The sequence below is a fragment of the Eubalaena glacialis genome, chromosome 5 (genome assembly GCF_028564815.1).
Source record: "Eubalaena glacialis isolate mEubGla1 chromosome 5, mEubGla1.1.hap2.+ XY, whole genome shotgun sequence".
Classification (NCBI taxonomy): Eukaryota; Metazoa; Chordata; class Mammalia; order Artiodactyla; family Balaenidae; genus Eubalaena; species Eubalaena glacialis.
The window spans coordinates 140,186,813-140,204,417 of record NC_083720.1 but is presented as its reverse complement, the minus strand read 5'-3'; the positions used below and the strand labels follow the sequence as shown (position 1 = coordinate 140,204,417).

General features: G+C 36.7%; 1 protein-coding gene across 1 annotated transcript in view; it reads right to left on the bottom strand.

The window, feature by feature from the left end:
- The window catches only part of UNC5C (unc-5 netrin receptor C), a 393,314-nt gene that overhangs the window by 267,168 nt on the left and 108,541 nt on the right, over window positions 1-17,605 (bottom strand). The window lies entirely within an intron of this gene.

The window sequence follows — 17,605 nt, the reverse complement described above, 5'->3', positions numbered from 1 at the left end:
AGGTTAAATTAGTCTTATTTGAAAAGTATTACAAATGTCTACCCTCTAAAATATGATGAAAACTCACTGAACAAGTACCAAGTCAGTATCTTTAGGTTCCAATTCCAGCTCTTCTTCCTTGTTACATTCATTGGGGATGTCTGACATAAAATTCAGGCAGATTTAGTCTATTTTGTAAGCAATTTCATTGAGAATGTCAGATATATTTGTATCAAAGAGGACACATAACCAAAAAAAATCAATATTTTCATAAGTCTAGAGATTCAACAAATTTAATTTGTTTTAGCTACCAGTACTTGCACACTTTTATTTTTGAAAAGAGGATTGATAAATACTTCCCAGGAACACTTTATGCAAGTATGTTTTATTGATGCATATGCTAAAACATATGAAATATTTTTTAGAGTTCTGAATTGGTTTAAATTCATTTATTTGTTCGTTTTCCTTTATTTTCAATGGGAATCTTTTTCAGTTTTTATTACGATGAGCTATAATAATTTAAAAAAATGCAACAAAAATTGCCTTCAACACAGAGGTCCTGCAAACTTAGTAGAAAACATACTCTTTCATGGAGGCATCTATATACTTGTTCTGTGAGTAACGTGGAAAAGATACATGAGACTCAAAGAAGGACCAGAAAAGGGAAATATATATAATCCGGGTTACATTTTTAAAAGAGCTTAAATGAAGAAAATTCTCCAGTAAAGAAAAAAAGCTACTTTGGTCAAATTCTATAAATCACATAATGAACACTTGAGATTAGCAAACCAAGGCCGTTCCAGAATTTAATTTCAGGTCTACCATGTATTAGGTGTTGAGATTTGGGGCCAGTTTTCTGAAAGATCTAACTAACCTCAATCTCTATAATGTTCTAGTTCAGTCTTTCTACTCCGTCTGGGCAAATATCAATATAAGTAATGCTTTTCCCTTTCCCAGTTATCACACATGTACTTTCCACTCATTTCTGTCTAAACAAATTACTCTGCATCCTCAAAACCTCCACATGATCTTTTTGGAACAGACTTTCCTGCCTCTAGTTACTGTAAAAAAGTCTCTTTCCTATTGAATACCACTTATAACTGTAGAGTATTCTTCATATAGGTAAAGAAAGACCTAGCAAAATGTGAAGGATAATGTCTGAATCAATGGCTTTGCAGACAGAATGACAGAGAATAGTGGACACCGCAACCAGCCCACTTTTCTCTGTCACTCGTCTCCTTCCTCCATTTCTGGAATTTATTTTTCAACAAGGTTAGGGAAGTAAAAATAAATTAAATTCAACATATTTATTGGACATCTATTTGAATGTTTAATCTTATTTCAGGCACTATGGTGATGAAAAAGAAATTTTCTTTTGGTTTCTGCTCTTAAGTAGCATATCTATTATTTGACATTTAATACAAAACAAGAATCAGAAAGTTAAAATCAAAATTACTTCTCACTCATTTCTACTACACACTCTGTTTTTCATACACACACAATGTTAATTGTTAACTACAATAGTTTTCATCAGAATATGAAATATAATGGTGTTTAGCAAACAAATGTTTATGAATAATTTAATGTAACTATTTCAGGCCCCCAACGTAATATTCTTTTTACTGTGTTTTCCAAAGCTCTCAGTAAGATAATTATGCTGCACAGAAGAGCCCCTAACATATCCCCTATTATGAATTTTATGGTTCATTTTACTGAAATACTTCTTCCCTTCTTTATTATCTAGACTTGGATGTTTTTTTTTCCTCTAATACTTTACTACCAAGACAGGAAATGAAGTTGATAGTGGCCTATGGATCATAACAAGTTCATCTGTTTGCACTGGTGGAAGATCTGTGGTAACAGCGAGGGCCAGCCGAACACAACATGTCAGACGTGCTGACTGGTCCCAAGACAGCAGGCAACATGCAACAAAAAAGAGAAGTTCAGGACCTCACTGACGACAACAAGCTGCAGCAACAGCTTCCCAGCTGAGTGACACGAAGCCTATGAAGGAAACATTACTCGTTTAGGTAGGCACACATGAAATATTAATTTCCTGGATCGTCTGCATTTGCATAGTAATAATAAGTTCACCTTCTTAGCTTGTTCTGGCCTCAATTAGCAATTCTACTGTCATACCTGAGATTTGGGGAAGGAAAGAGAAGAGAAGGCTGTAGAAAACGTCCCTCTGGAAACAGCAACACTAATGGAGCTTATCACTACCATCATTAATTTAATCAAAAACCTTGAGGCAGAGGACTAGAACAATCTGTTAAGGAAACATTTCTAAAATGAGAGTGCTTCCCATTTCAATTAGGGTCTTGCTGTTTTTTGGTTTTTTTTTTCTCTTTGAGACATTATTTTTCCCTGTTATCTCCCCCTCATCCCTCCCCCATTCCTGCCACTGATCAGATCTGCAACTGGGGGCTGTATTTTTACTAAAAAATGTATTCTTGCAAACTGGCAATTTTGCAAGAACAACCCTCTCCTCTAACCTTCTTAACCGACTTCTTTTTTTAATGACATCTCAATTAGTTCAGACCCACTGTGCCAAAGATAAAGTCCTTGTATCTCAATGAGAGAATACTCTGGAGAGAATGGAGTTTGCTTCACGGTGTGCATGTTAATATGCTATTCTCTTTAATTAGTTTTACAGATAATGGCTGCCAGTGGATGATTCTGCTGTACTTATATGTGTGTTTGTGCTCACATGCGTGGTTAGGTGTATTTCCCCTTCCAGATACAAACCAACAACAGAACTACGAGGGAAGTCGCTGAGAACAGAATTCTTGAAAATGGAATCCCAAGGATGACTACAGGCATCATGCATATGAGACAAAAATATCAATCCACAATTTCAGAACTATAAATTTGCTGATTTTTAAATCTCAGGAACATCATTATTAAATATACATACAGTAGTGGTGGTCTTGGCTCAACAATGAGACTTCTCCCTGCTACTTCCAGGGAATACATTTACCAATGCAGATAAATCCTTTGACAAACCCTACTGCAATGATGATACTTTCTATATGAAATGATTATGTCTTCTGCTAGAAGAGAATTTCCTGAGCCGAATATCACCTGAGCATCCCAACAGCAGTAGCTCTCTGGGAGTTGGAGGAAACAAAACTGCATCTTGGACCTCTGTGACACTAAGACAACAGTGATTTGGCCATGCTACCCAGAATACAAGGGCATCACCTCCACCTGTGTTCACTGGCAGCTTATCCCAGTGGGTGCTTTTACATGGCAGGAGGAAGCAAGGTGTCTGCTCTTGGCTCACCTTTTCCTATGCAGTTGTGCTTTAAAATTTTAAATACCTGTAAGTAACACCATGGAATTATGAGGTCATGAAATTGCAGGTTAGGGATTCCATCCATGGGCCACTATAAGATCTGAAAAAGCTTTCATAAGAAAATACACCCTCAAGATAGAAAAGAACATTTTTACATTGTCCTTTTCTATAAATTTTGTTTTAGCTTTTAATACTTAAAATATGTTTGGAACTTGGGGAAGATAAATCACAAATAAGAGGTATTTTAAAAAGCATTTACAGAGAAATGTCCTTTAAAATAGAGAGTAGACTTCCAAAGCCGTAAGTAATCTCAGTTTTTTCCTTTAAATGTACAGACTCTATGCCCATTCTTGTGTGCCTGAGAGAGAAGTACTGGGACAAGTGAGCATCTGTATTGGTGTGATTAAGAGCCAGCCTCTAGTTAACTCTGAAGTAAACATTCCATAACACCTCCATAATCTTCTAAAGTTGAAGACACAAATGGCAGTGAAACAAGCATTTCAATAGAGTTATTATTGTTTCTAGAATGAATAGAAATATGCTCATGGTCTAAGCTAGAAGCTCTCAGCATGGATAACTATACAACAAAATTAGTCAGTTCCGTAAACATTAAACACTAAATGAAAGGAAAGCATGAATTCACACATAAAAAACTGCCACCTTTTTTTTTTTTTCCCGTGAGGGCAACATAACAGGCTCTACTTTTTCTCTCTCTGATTGATGAAATTTTTCATGAATTTTTAAAATTTTAAGTTTTTAAAAATTTTTTAAAATTTTTCAAATTTTAAATCTGAGGGATGAAAAATGTGGTAAGAGACTTCTGAAGGTACTAAGATATCATTAAAATAAATAAATGAATAGGAATAACCCTTGACATTCCTCTCCTCCCAAATTGTAATATTAAACTTATCATATAGATATATATATCTCTTTAATGTATGAAGAATAGGTAATATCGATTGCTCATATATGATAGGAACTCTGCTGAGTGCTTTATATATATTATTCAATCTTCTCAGCAATCTCACAAGTAAAATAACCCTTTTAGTTTTACAGATGAGGAAACTGAGGTACAGAGAAGTATAGAAAGTGGAAGTGACTGGCCTGGGATCCAAATCCATGCACTTTTAACTACCAAACAATTATTCTGTCTCTACTGGAGGGAAAAGAACTGGAATAGGGCTCAGGAAATTTTAATTAGCTGCTTTCTTTTCCATTATAATGACTCTCTGAACCGCCATCTCCTCACTTCAAAAATATCTAAATAACATGAAGTTGTAGATTTCTATGTCACTTTTCAGCTCCAATCTGCATAATCTTTCAAATTGTAAATTGCCCCCGGAAGTTTAGTGCTGAAAGGGCATTTGAGATGCCCAAATCCAGAGTCCCTCTCTCCACTAAGGCAATTCATCCTATATTATCTCTGATTTACTGTGATTTTTCGACATGAATTTTTCCAATGAAGGGCATATAGCCCATAGGACAAGAGACACTGTTAAAAGTTTAATTGCTAGAAATATCTTCTTCTTATTTACCTTAACTATATCTACCCTTAAGGCTTAAATATTAACTCACTTCTTTTGTTTTTTGTATCCTTTGCTTTTTATATAACTTTCTACAAACATAAAGAAAACAGGATTATTATGTAAAGTTTTGGAAAATACAGGAATACTAAAAATAAATTTTAAAAACTTAAATTTAACCACTCAGAGAAATCCATTAAAAAGGATATTTTAGCAGTTATTTTAATATACATATTTCAACTTTAAGAATTAAACTTTGACCTAGTGATCTTTTTACTCAACAGTATAATGTGAACATTTATTCATGCCATTAACTATTGTTGGTGAATATGATTTTTATAATTGTTTTAGCTTCTTTATATTTAAATTTTTTTTATTATAACTTAATAATTTTTGAGTAAATCGGATAATCCTACTCATAACTATCAATATTTTCTTTATGGTTTCTTCATTAGTATCATCCATTTCAACTCCAAAAGAAGTTAAATATTTGTTTCTATTTTCTTGTGTAATTTTTATGGTTTCTCAATATTTCCTGTGTTATCTCTTTAATCCATCTGTCATTTATTCTGGCATATATTTATATGGGTTGAGAAACTATAAATTTCTGAAACCCCACAAATGATATTCTTCTATATAACAGGGCTTCAGATATTTGAAATCTATGATCATGCCTATCATTTCTCTTCCCTTCAAATCACAAATCGTCTCTGTTAAATACGATCAATTCCTTCTTTTTTCGAATGGGGTTTGGAAAGTAGTCTCCTCTGTATGTTCACAGATATGCCAGTTTTATTTGGAAGTGGAATGTTCACAACTGGATACAATTGTTTAACTGCACTATCAGTGTTCATGTATTTTAGGGCAGGAAATTATAATTCCATAAATGCAACTAAGATTAAATAGAGTTGTAGGCTACCACATCATAACCTCGGCACGAATTCAACTGGTACTTAACTAAAGTCTCCCAGATCTTTTTCACATGAACCACTACTGTCAAGCCCCATTTTCTGAAAATGCTGGCAATTAATCTACAAGCCTTTCATCTACATAGCAGTAGATGCATATGCATTTGATATACATTGTGCTTTCAAATGGTGATTGCGTTTCTGATTTAAATAAGTTTATGCATTTACCCAGAAACACAGAAGGGGACCCAATGCATGCCTTTGATAGGAGTGATAATGTGGAGTGTACAGATGCTGGAGTCCCTATTCAGTAAATCTTCCTCATAAACACACTCCGTCCCACTGCTGCACAGGAAACATGATGGCCATACAGTGAGCAACACATTATCTATGCTATGATAATAGACATTTCAGGGAATCCCTTTGAGGATACCAAGAAACAAACTTAAAACTCCCCTGAATAAAAGAGGAGTTTCAGGAACCAAAAGAACTGAGCAGACCACTTTTTTGCAAAGCCCTTTGTGATCTTCTTAAGCCCATCTATTCAGACTAAAGGTCAAGTGGGCAAAGCCAGCAATTCTATTTTCCCACAAAGCTGCTACAGTTTTCTGTCTCCTGACAGCCCCATCACTAGGAGTCTATTATCTTCCATTCTCCCTCCAGCACCACCCAGATCCTTAACTGGAAATGCACTAAACAGCTCCTTTCTTTCATGGGTTGACTTTCAGTTTTTTGTAATGGCTTCATGTTATACATCTAAAAGCTTTCTTCCCTTGCTCTGTTTATTTAAAGAGGGCAATCTGAGAAAGCAGAACCCACCCTAAACAAGCCTTTCACTATGGTAGGCCAAATGCAAGTAAATTTGCTAATAAAGGCCTTTTCCAGTTCACTAGGTGGCACTTTAAAAGTAGCATCTAGATGACAGGTCTGAAACTGTCTTTAAAAACTGCCTGAAGAATTTAATTTCTACTTGAAGGAATACTTTGTATCTTCCTTTAAATAATAGTTAGTGATCCTTTCAGAAAAAAAAAAACCTTGGAGTTTACTGTCTAATCATACAGACTACAGGTTGTGTCTGCACTCTATCAAGAACTCATAGAGTAAAAGCTTTAGTTTTTCTTGACCCAATACCTGTTTAGATTGGTAGATGTTTCCGTGTTCAAGTCTTAATCCAGATCAAGAAATCAAACACTAGAAAATAAAATCTAGTTGTTTTGAGTTGACAGCTACTTGGCAGATCAAAAAACCAAATCTCCTACTTGCAAAGTTAAATGGAGAAAAAGGAGAGGAAAAACAAACGTTGCTTCCTGGCAGACTCTAAGCTTTCCATTTAAAGGTGTTTGTACACTGATGTGATCAGAGCAGGGCCAAGAAGTAGCATTCACAGCAGCAGAGTTAACACATAAAGTTTAAATTCAAGGTAGGTGTCTTCTTATATTTCTTACATTGAGTGCACATTTACTTGCCATTTCTTGACTGGCAATTCTTGACACATAGTACACATTTAAACACATACATGTCCTTAACCAGGAAAAGAAAACAGGTATGGGTAACTGACTGAAAAACTAATGGCCAAATGACATGAACAAAACACGAAATTTCTTCAGTCTGAAGTTTAATGTGTATCTTAATGTTAATTTGTGAAGCAGGATGGTGATATTTACTTATTTAAATTTCAAGATAAAATGTATTCAAAATAAAATATTAAAAAATGTCTGGGGGCTTCCCTGGTGGCGCAGTGGTTGGGAATCCGCCTGCCAATGCAGGGGACACGGGTTCGAGCCCTGGGCTGGGAGGATCCCACATGCCGCGGAGCAACTAGGCCCGTGAGCCACAATTGCTGAGCCTGCGCGTCTGGAGCCTGTGCCCCGCAGCAAGAGAGGCTGCGATGGTGAGAGGCCCGCGCACCGCGATGGGGAGTGGCCCCCACTTGCCGCAGCTGGGGAGGGCCCTTGCACAGGAACGAGGACCCACCACAGCCATAAATAAATAAATAAAATAAATTAAAAAAAAAAAAATGTCTGATTTACCTTCTATTACTAAGTAGAAAAGAAATGAACTTAAAAATTCAGGCCATGGACCTAAATGGCAGAATTTTAGATCAAGTTTTTTCCTTTTACTTTTGTCACAAGACATTGTTTTGCCATAGTGCTACTGTTCATTTCCTAATATTTACAAACATAGTTAATGAAGAGAGCAGTTTGAATTATTAGGTAAAAGTTATCTCCAAATAAAATATATTCAAAAAGCCATTCTTCTTGCATGTTACATCATGACTTGTCATTTCTGTAGGGTTTCCACCCTTGGAAATTGCAGTACTGTAACTGTACCAAAAGCTACTATCTTCTTAAGACGGTGATAGACCCAAGATTATACGGAGCTTAAGAACATGAACAAGCACAGGAATGTTGGCAAGGGCACCCAGCCTGCGGGAGTTGTGATGGCCGGCAGGATGCTGCCCTAAATCCTTGAGTTGGCTACAAGAACTCTGTAATCTGATCTCAACCCACTTCTCCAACCTCATCTTTACGTCACGCCTCCTCAACCACTCATATGACATATTTCATCCAGATAGATCTATCTGTGGATTCTAGAAAGCACCATTTTCTCTCTAGCCCCTAAGTATTTGCACTTAAATTTATTTCTACCTAAAATACACTCACCTTCTCATTCTTATTAATCCCACCTTCCTGATTAGGTAACTAACTGTCACTCAACCTTCAGTACTCAACTTGAATCCAGTGTTACCACCATGTCAATTTAGGTTCCCCTCCTGCGCAGTTCAATGGCACCCCTCACTCACTCCCATAACACTCAAGAGTGATGGTATGAAGCAGAGGTTTTCAAAATGTGTCCAAATGTCACGTGCATCAGAACGTCCTCAAAGGCTTGTTAAAACACAGCCTTCTGGGTTCCACCACTGTCCTACTGAATCAAAATCTCTGGGAATGGAGCTGAGAAAGCTGCACTTTATAAATAAACTTCCCAGATAATACTTACCCATCCTCGTTTCAAAGCCTACATTCTTTGGAGGGGTAAAGGCACAGACTGAAGATACTTTTGCTGTTTTAAAATATCAAGAGAATAAGGGTAATGGCTCAAAAACATATTATTTTAAAAATGGAATCTAACCTTTACAGGGGGGTAGAACCATACACACATCTGAAAGTCACAATTCTCTACATGATTTCTTTCCTTTTCTAGTCTAGAAAAATGAAATAATACCCTATACATGTCCATTTCATTCTTCCCTGCGAGACATAGAATAATGACTCCTTTAAAGAAGATTGGAGCAAAAATGTGTGTGTGTGTGTGTGTGTGTATTCAAGTGAAGTACTTTTAAAAGAGACATTTTAATTAACCCCAATTTAGCAGACAATGCTGAAACACAGGGGACTTAAGACACTTGTGACCTATAGCTTTTTAGTGATAATGATGATGATAAATGAGGCTACATTCTCCAGTCTAAAATAATTGCCACAGGCATGATTTCTGAACAACTTGCCTCCCTCACGTCTCAATGCCCCATATGAAGTAATAATGATGTCAAGCACAAGAACAGAAAACCAAGGGAACAAAATGAAAAAGATAGAAGAAATGAGTATAAATGAGGTTATGCAGCTCTGAAGACATTTTTTAAAACTCAAATTCCAATGAAAATAGTTTAGAAATTGGAATGACCTTCAAGGTTGGTTCTGCAATGAGTATTCGTGCTTCCTGAACAATTTTGGTGTTGTTTCTCAGGTTTTAATTAGCAATGGTGCCACCCTAAAAAGATTCTCAGCAATTTCTCATAGACTCCAGGCCATTTGCTCTCATTATGAAAGTCTGCTTTCATCGTTCCTGCAGTATAATTGATCTTAGCGCAGTTGCTAATACCAACAATCATCCAATTATTTTCTCTGCAACACAGAGAATAAAAATCAGTTCCTCTGTAAAACCTACCACATACTTTACTTTTAAAATGTCTGATGGCTTTTCAGAGAAAAGGAAATAACCATATAGTTTTCTACATGCTAAACTATTTCTTTATATGTGACAAAAACATTGATTTTGGCATTTTGCCTGCACCAAGAAAATCAGTGCTTTGAAGGCAGTAAGTGACTGACTACTTACACAGAGTCTGTTATAATCTCTCACCCCCTACCTTCTTGGAAAAGCAGAACTCACAGTGGTTGGTCAGAACCCTGTTTGGGGCTGGAATAGGCCAAGATCACTCAGAAGTTTCTAGAGCCAATTAAAAACCCCTGATTTACTGATTTAATAAAGAAACTCTGTCTTCTGACCTCAAAGGGTCAATAAGAACAAACATCAATAAAAGAGAAACGTTTTTATTGAAAACACAGGGAGATCAAACATGAGGTTTCTGATGTGATTCTGTGATGCACTAATTTATCAGTGAAATGCTCATGGTGGGTAAGGAATCAAGGAGAAGAGTAATCTCTGTTCCACAGCCTCAGAATCATGCTACTTAAATTCTCAGAGAAAGGTTAGAAGCCAGACTCCTAAGTACACCAAGCCTCTCAGGCACACTTTCAAAGAAACAGTAGTTCTTCCTTTTGTATCATTTAAGTCAACCACAAAACTAAAAAAAAAATTTAAAGTAGAATCTTCTGCAGATAGCTGATCACACTAATAGACTCAAGTGTGCTCATTTCCTTTCTACTATACTTGTAGGTACTGGTAGGTACTGGTAGGTGCTGGTGGACAGCTGAGGATTCATGAGTTCTTAGTCTAACAGATTTATCTTTGTGCTTACTCAGAAAAATACCTCGTCAAAAGATTTGATACTTTAAGTGAGGTAAATCATGCAAATAATTTGAAATGTTTTTTAAAGCTAGGAGATATGCTTACTACCATGAAAGAGGTACCAATTCCATAAAAGTAAAAACTCACAGGAAAAGAATCAAGTGGTCATATGCTAGAATAATCCTTCCTTTTGGTTGTAAGATTTTGTGATTATTATGCCTTTCCTTATTATCATTTTGAGCATTCCCTTTCTTTTCTCAACATTTTATTATGAATATTAATACAAACATACAGCAAAGTTGAAGAAACTTTACAGTAAATATCTACATATCCACCACCTATATTTTACTAGTAACCTTACAAATTTCTATACATCTATCCATTCCTCTATCAATCAACCTTATATTTTGGATGCACTTCAAAGTAAATTACAGACTCTAGTACACTTCCCCCTAAATATTTAAGAATGCATATCATTATATGTTCAATATTTGTTTAGTGTTTTATGTAACATTTACACAAAATAGAATTCACAAATACTAAGACTGAATTCACCTTTTTTTTTTTCTGAGTGAAAGTTCTTTTTTCTAATTGAAGTATAGTTTATTTACGATATTGTGTTAGTTTCAGGTGTACAGCAAAGTGATTCAGTTATATATGTGTGTGTGTGTGTGTATTCTTTTCCAGACTTTTTCATTATAGGTTATTACAAGATATTGAATATAGTTCCCTGTGCTATACAGCAAGGTCCTTGTTGTTTATTTTATACATAATCGTGTGTATCTGTTAATCCCAAACTATTAAAACTCACTATGTTTTGCCAAATGCATGCAACTCATCTTGATTAAAATCCAAACCCTCTACACCAAGCATGATCTGGCTCCAGGCTGTTTCTCTAACCGCAACTCCAGTCCATCATTTCTAGCTGACTCATCTCCAGTTACACCAGCCTTCTTTCTTTTTCTCACACAAGCTGAGCTCCTGTTATCTTCACAGCCTACACACAGGTTAATCCTTCTTCTTTTTACCCCTCGGCATTCTTCAATGGTCACTTTTAAATATCACCTCCTTAAAAAAATGCCCTTATGGCCTGCTCATGTAGATTGTCTTCCCAGTTATGCTCTGTAATTGTTCTTATCAAAATTTGAATTAAACATTTGTTTAGGTTTTCTTTATTTAATGTCTGTCTACTTCACTAGACTAGAAGCTCCATGACTGCAGGGACTATATAGTTCTTTTTTTTTTTTAACATCTTTATTGGAGTATAATTGCTTTACAATGGTGTGTTAGTTTCTGCTTTATAACAAAGTGAATCAGCTATACATATACATATATCCCCATATCTCCTCCCTCTTGCATCTCCCTCCCATCCTCCCTATCCCCCCCACCACCACCCGCCGCGTCAGGTGGTCACAAAGCACTGAGCTGATCTCCCTGTGCTATGTGGCTGCTTACCACTAGCTATCTATTTTACATTTGGTAGCGTATATATGTCCATGCCACTCTCTCATTTCATCCCAGCTTACCCTTCCCCCTCCACGTGTCCTCAAGTCCATTCTCTATATCTGCCTCTTTATTCCTGTCCTGCCCCTAGGCTTTTCAGAACCATTTTTTTAGATTCTATATATATGTGTTAGCATACAGTATTTGTTTTTCTCTTTCTGATTTACTTCACTCTGTAGGACAGACTCTAGGTCCATCCACCTCACTACAAATAACTCAATTTCGTTTCTTTTTATGGATGACTAATATTCCATTGTATATATGTGCCACATCTTCTTTATCCATTCATCTGTCGATGGACTCTTAGGTTGCTTTCATGCCCTGGCTATTGTAAACAGAGCTGCAATGAACATTGTGGTACATGACTCTTTTTGAATTCTGGTTTCCTCAGGGTATATGCCCAGTAGTGGGATTGCTGGGTCGTATGGTAGTTCTATTTTTAGCTTTTTAAGGAACCTCCATACTGTTCTCCATAGTGGCTGTATCAATTTACATTCCCACCAACAGTGCAAGAGGGTTCCCTTTTCTCCACACCCTCTCCAGCATTTATTGTTTGTAGATTTTTTGATGATGGCCATTCTGACTAGTGTGAGGTGATACCTCATTGTAGTTTTGATTTGCATTTCTCTAATGATCAATGACGTTGAGCATCCTTTCATGTGTTTGTTGGCAACCTGTATATCTTCTTTGGAGAAATGTTTATTTAGGTCTTCTGCCCATTTTTGGCTTGGGTTGTTTGTTTTTTTAATATTGAGCTGCATGAGCTGCTTGCTTGCATATTTTGGAGATGAATCCTTTGTCTGTTGTTTCATTTGCAAATATTTTCTCTCATTCTGAGGGTTGCCTTTTTGTCCTTTATGGTTTCCTTTGTTGTGCAAAAGCTTTTAAGTTTCATTAGGTCCCATTTGTTTATTTTTGTTTTTATTTCCATTTCCCTAGGAGGTGGGTTAAAAAGGATCTTGCTGTGATTTATGTCATGGAGTGGTCTGCCTATGTTTTCCTCTAAGAGTTTGATAGTGTCTGGCCTTACATTTAGGTCTTTAATCCATTTTGAGTTTATTTTTGTGTATGGTGTTAGGGAGTGTTCTAATTTCATTCTTTTACATGTAGCTGTCCAGTTTCCCCAGCACCACTTATTGAAGAGACTGTCTTTTCTCCACTGTATATTATTGCCTCCTTTATCAAAGACAAGGTGCCCATATGTGTGTGGGTTTATCTCTGGGCTTTCTATTCTGTTCCATTGATCTATATGTCTGTTTTTGTGCCAGTACCATACTGTCTTGATGACTATAGATTTGTAGTATAGTCTGAAGTCAGGGAGCCTGATTACTCCAGCTCTGTTCTTCTTTCTCAAGATTGCTTTGGCTATTCGGGGTCTTTTGTGTTTGCATACAATTTGTGAAATTTTTTGTTCTAGTTCTGTGAAAAATGTCATTGGTAGTTTGATAGGGATTGCATTGAATCTATAGATTGCTTTGGGTAGGATAGTCATTTTCACAATGTTGATTCTTCCAATCCAAGAACATGGTATATGTCTCCATCTGTTTGTATCATCTTTAATTTCTTTCAGCAGTGTCTTATAGTTTTCTGCATACAGGTCTTTTGTGTCCGTAGGTAGGTTTATTCTTAGGTATTTTATTTTGTTTGTTGCAATGGTAAATGGGAGTGTTTCCTTAATTTCTCTTTCAGATTTTTCATCATTAGTGTATAGGAATGCAAGAGATTTCTGTGCATTAATTTTGTATCCTGCAATTTTACCATATTCATTGATTAGCTCTAGTAGTTTTCTGGTAGCATCTTTAGGATTCTCTATGTGTAGTATCATGTCATCTGCAAACAGTGACAGCTTTACTACTTCTTTTCCAATTTGGATTCCTTTAATTTCTTTTTCTTCTCTGATTGCTGTGGCTAGAAATTCCAAAACTATGTTGAATAATAGTGGTGAGAGTGGACAACCTTGTCTTGTTCCTGATCTGAGAGGAAATGGTTTCAGTTTTTCACCATTGAAAACAATGTTGGCTGTGGGTTTGTCACATATGGCCTTTATTATGTTGAGGTAAGTTCCCTCTATGCTTACTTTCTGGAGGGTTTTTATCATAAATGGATGTTGAATTTTGTCGAAAGCTTTCTCTGCATCTATTGAGATGATCATATGGTTTTTCTCCTTCAATTTGTTAATATGGTGTATCACATTGATTGATTTGCGTATATTGAAGAATCCTTGCATTCCTGGGATAAACCCCACTTGACCATGGTGTATGATCCTTTTAATGTGCTGCTGGATTCTGTTTGCTAGTATTTTGTTGAGGATTTTTGCATCTATGTTCATCAGTGATATTGGCCAGTAGTTTTCTTTCTTTGCGATATCTTTGTCTGGTTTTGGTATCAGGGTGATGGTGGCCTCATAGAATGAGTTTGGGAGTGTTCCTCCCTCTGGTATATCTTGGAAGAGTTTGTGAAGGATAGGTGTTAGCTCTTCTCTAAATGTTTGAGAGAATTTGCCTGTGAAGCCATCTGGTCCTGGGCTTTTGTTTGTTGGAAGATTTTTAATCACAGTTTTAATTTCAGTGTTTGTGATTGGTCTGTTCATATTTCCTATTTCTTCCTGGTTTAGTCTCGGAAGGTTGCGCTTTTCTAAGAATTTGTCCATTTCTTCCAGGTTGTCCATTTTATTGGCCTATAGTCGCTTGTAGTAATCTCTTATGAGTTGTTACTTCTCCTTTATTTCTAATTCTATTGATTTGAGTTTTCTCCCTTTTTTTCTTGATGAGTCTGGCTAATGGTTTATCAATTTTGTTTATCTTCTCAAAGAACCAGCTTTTAGTTTTACTGATCTTTGCTGCTGTTTCCTTCAGTTCTTTTTCATTTATTTCTTATCTGATCTTTATGATTTCTGTCCTTCTGCTAACTTCCGGGTTTTTTTGTTCTTCTTTCTCAAATTGCTATAGATGTAAGGTTAGGTTTTTTATTTGAGATGTTTCTTGTTTCTTGAGGTAGGATTATATTGCTATAAACTTCCCTCTTAGAACTCCTTTTGTTGCATCCCATAGGTTTTGGGTCGTCATGTTTTCATTGTCATTTGTTTCTAGGTATTTTTTGATTTCCTCTTTGATTTCTTCAGTGATCTCTTGGCTATTTAGTAGTGTATTGTTTAGCCTCCATGTGTTTGCATTTTTTACAGATTTTTTCCTGTAATTGATATCTATTCTCATAGCATTGCGGTCAGAAAAGATACTTGATACGATTTCAATTTTCTTAAATTTATCAAGGCTTGATTTGTGACCCAAGGTATGATCTATCCTGGAGAATGTTCCATGAGCACTTGAGAAGAAAGTGTATTCTGTTGTTTTTGGATGGAATGTCCTATAAATATCAATTAAGTCCATCTTTTTTAATGTGTCATTTAAAGCTTGTGTTTCCTTATTTATTTTCATTTTGGATGATCTGTCCATTGGTGAAAGTGGGGTGTTAAAGTCCCCTACTATGATTGTGTTACTGTTGATTTCCCCTTTTATGGCTGTTAGCATTTGCCTTATGTATTGAGGTGCTCCTATCTTGGGTGCATAAATATTTACAATTGTTATATCTTCTTCTTGGATTTATCCCTTGATCATTATGTAGTGTCCTTCTTTGTCTCTTGTAATAGCCTTTATTTTAAAGTCTATTTTGTCTGATAGGAGAATTGCTACTCCAGCTCTCTTTTGATTTCCATTTGCATGGAATAGCTTTTCCCATACCCTCACTTTCAGTCTGTATGTGTCTCTAGGTCTGAAGTGGGTCTCTTGTAGACAGCATATATACGGGTCTTGTTTTTCTATCCATTCAGCCAGTCTATGTCTTTTGGTTGGAGCATTTAATTCCTTTACATTTAAGGTAGTTATTGATATGTATGTTCCTATTACCATTTTCTTAATTGTTTTGGGTTCTTATTATAGGTCTTTTCCTTCTCTTGTTTTTCCTACCTAGAGAAGTTCCTTTAGCATTTGTTGTAAAGTTGGTTGGGTGGTACTGAATTCTCTTAGCTTTTGCTTGTCTGTAAAGGTTTTAATTTCTCCGTCAAATCTGAATGAGATCCTTGCTGGGTAGAGTAACCTTGGTTGTAGGTTTTTCCCTTTCATCACTTTAAATATGTCCTGCCACTCCCTTCTGGCTTGCAGAGTTTCTGCTGAAACATCAGCTGTTAACCTTATGGGGATTCCCTTGTATGTTATTTGTTGTTTTTCCCTTGCTGCTTTTAATATTTTTTCTTTGTATTTAATTTTTGGTAGTTTGACTAATATGTGTCTTGGTGTGTTTCTCCTTGGATTTATCCTGTATGGGACTCTCTGCAGTTCCTGGACTTGACTATTTCCTTTCCCATATTAGGGAAGTTTTCAACTAAAATCTCTTCAAATATTTCCTCAGTCCCCTTCTTTTTCTCTTCCTCTTCTGGAACCCGTATAATTCGAATGTTGGTGCATTTAACATTCTCCCAGAGGTCTCTGAGACTGTGCTCAATTGTTTTCATTCTTTTTTCTTTCTTCTGCTCTGTGGTCGTTATTTCCGCTATTTTATCTTCCAGGTCACTTATCCATTCTTCTGCCTCAGTTATTCTGCTATTGATTCTTTCTAGAGCATTTTTAATTTCATTTATTGTGTTGTTCATCATGATTTGTTTGCTCTTTAGTTCTTCTAGGTCCTTGTTAAACGTTACTTGTATTTTCTCCATTCTATTTCCAAGATTTTGGATCATCTTTACTATCATTACTCTGAATTCTTTTTCAGGTAGACCACCTATTTCCTCTTCATTTGTTTGGTCTGGTGGGTTTTTACCTTGCTCCTTCATCTGCTGTGTGTTTCTCTGTCTTCTCATTTTGCTTAACTTACTGTGTTTCGGGTCTCCTTTTCGCAGGCTGCAGGTTCATAGCTCCCATTGTTTTTGGTGTCTGCCCCCAGTGGCTAAGGTTCGTTCACTGGGTTGTGTAGGCTTCCTGGTGGAGAGGACTGGTGCCTGTGTTCTGGTGGATAAGTCTGGATCTTGTCTTTCTGGTGGGTAGGACCATGTCCGGTGGTGTGTTTTGGGGTGTCTGTGACCTTATTATGATTTTAGGCAGCCTCTCTGCTAATGGGTGGGGTTGTGTTCCTGTCTTGCTTGTTGCTTGGCCTAGGGATTCCACCACTGTAGCGTGCTGGTCATTGAGTGGAGCTGGGCCTTAGTGTTGAGATGGAGATCTCTGGGAGAGCTTTCACCATTTGATATTACGTGGAGCCAGGATTCTCTGGTGGACCAATGTCCTGAACTCGGCTCTCCCACCTCAGAGGCTCAGGCTTGACACCCAGCCTGAGCACCAAGACCCTGTGAGTCACATGGCAGAATTTCTCTTCGACATCATCCTCAAATTTGTGCTGACTACAGAATAGACACAAGGGCCAAAAGAAATGGCTTCATTGTTCACTTTCCTTGGCAGCTGTAGGCGAAGAGCAATTCAAATGACAGCAGACGTCTCATCAGAAACCAAGGAGGCCACAAGGAAATGGTGCATCATTTTTCAAGTACTGTGGCTCATTTACTCACTGCAATCTGAAAAATGAACTCCTCTTTCTTTCATGTTCTCTCATGTCCTTTCCCTAGGACCTCGACCTTGGAGGCTGTAACTGGAGGAGAG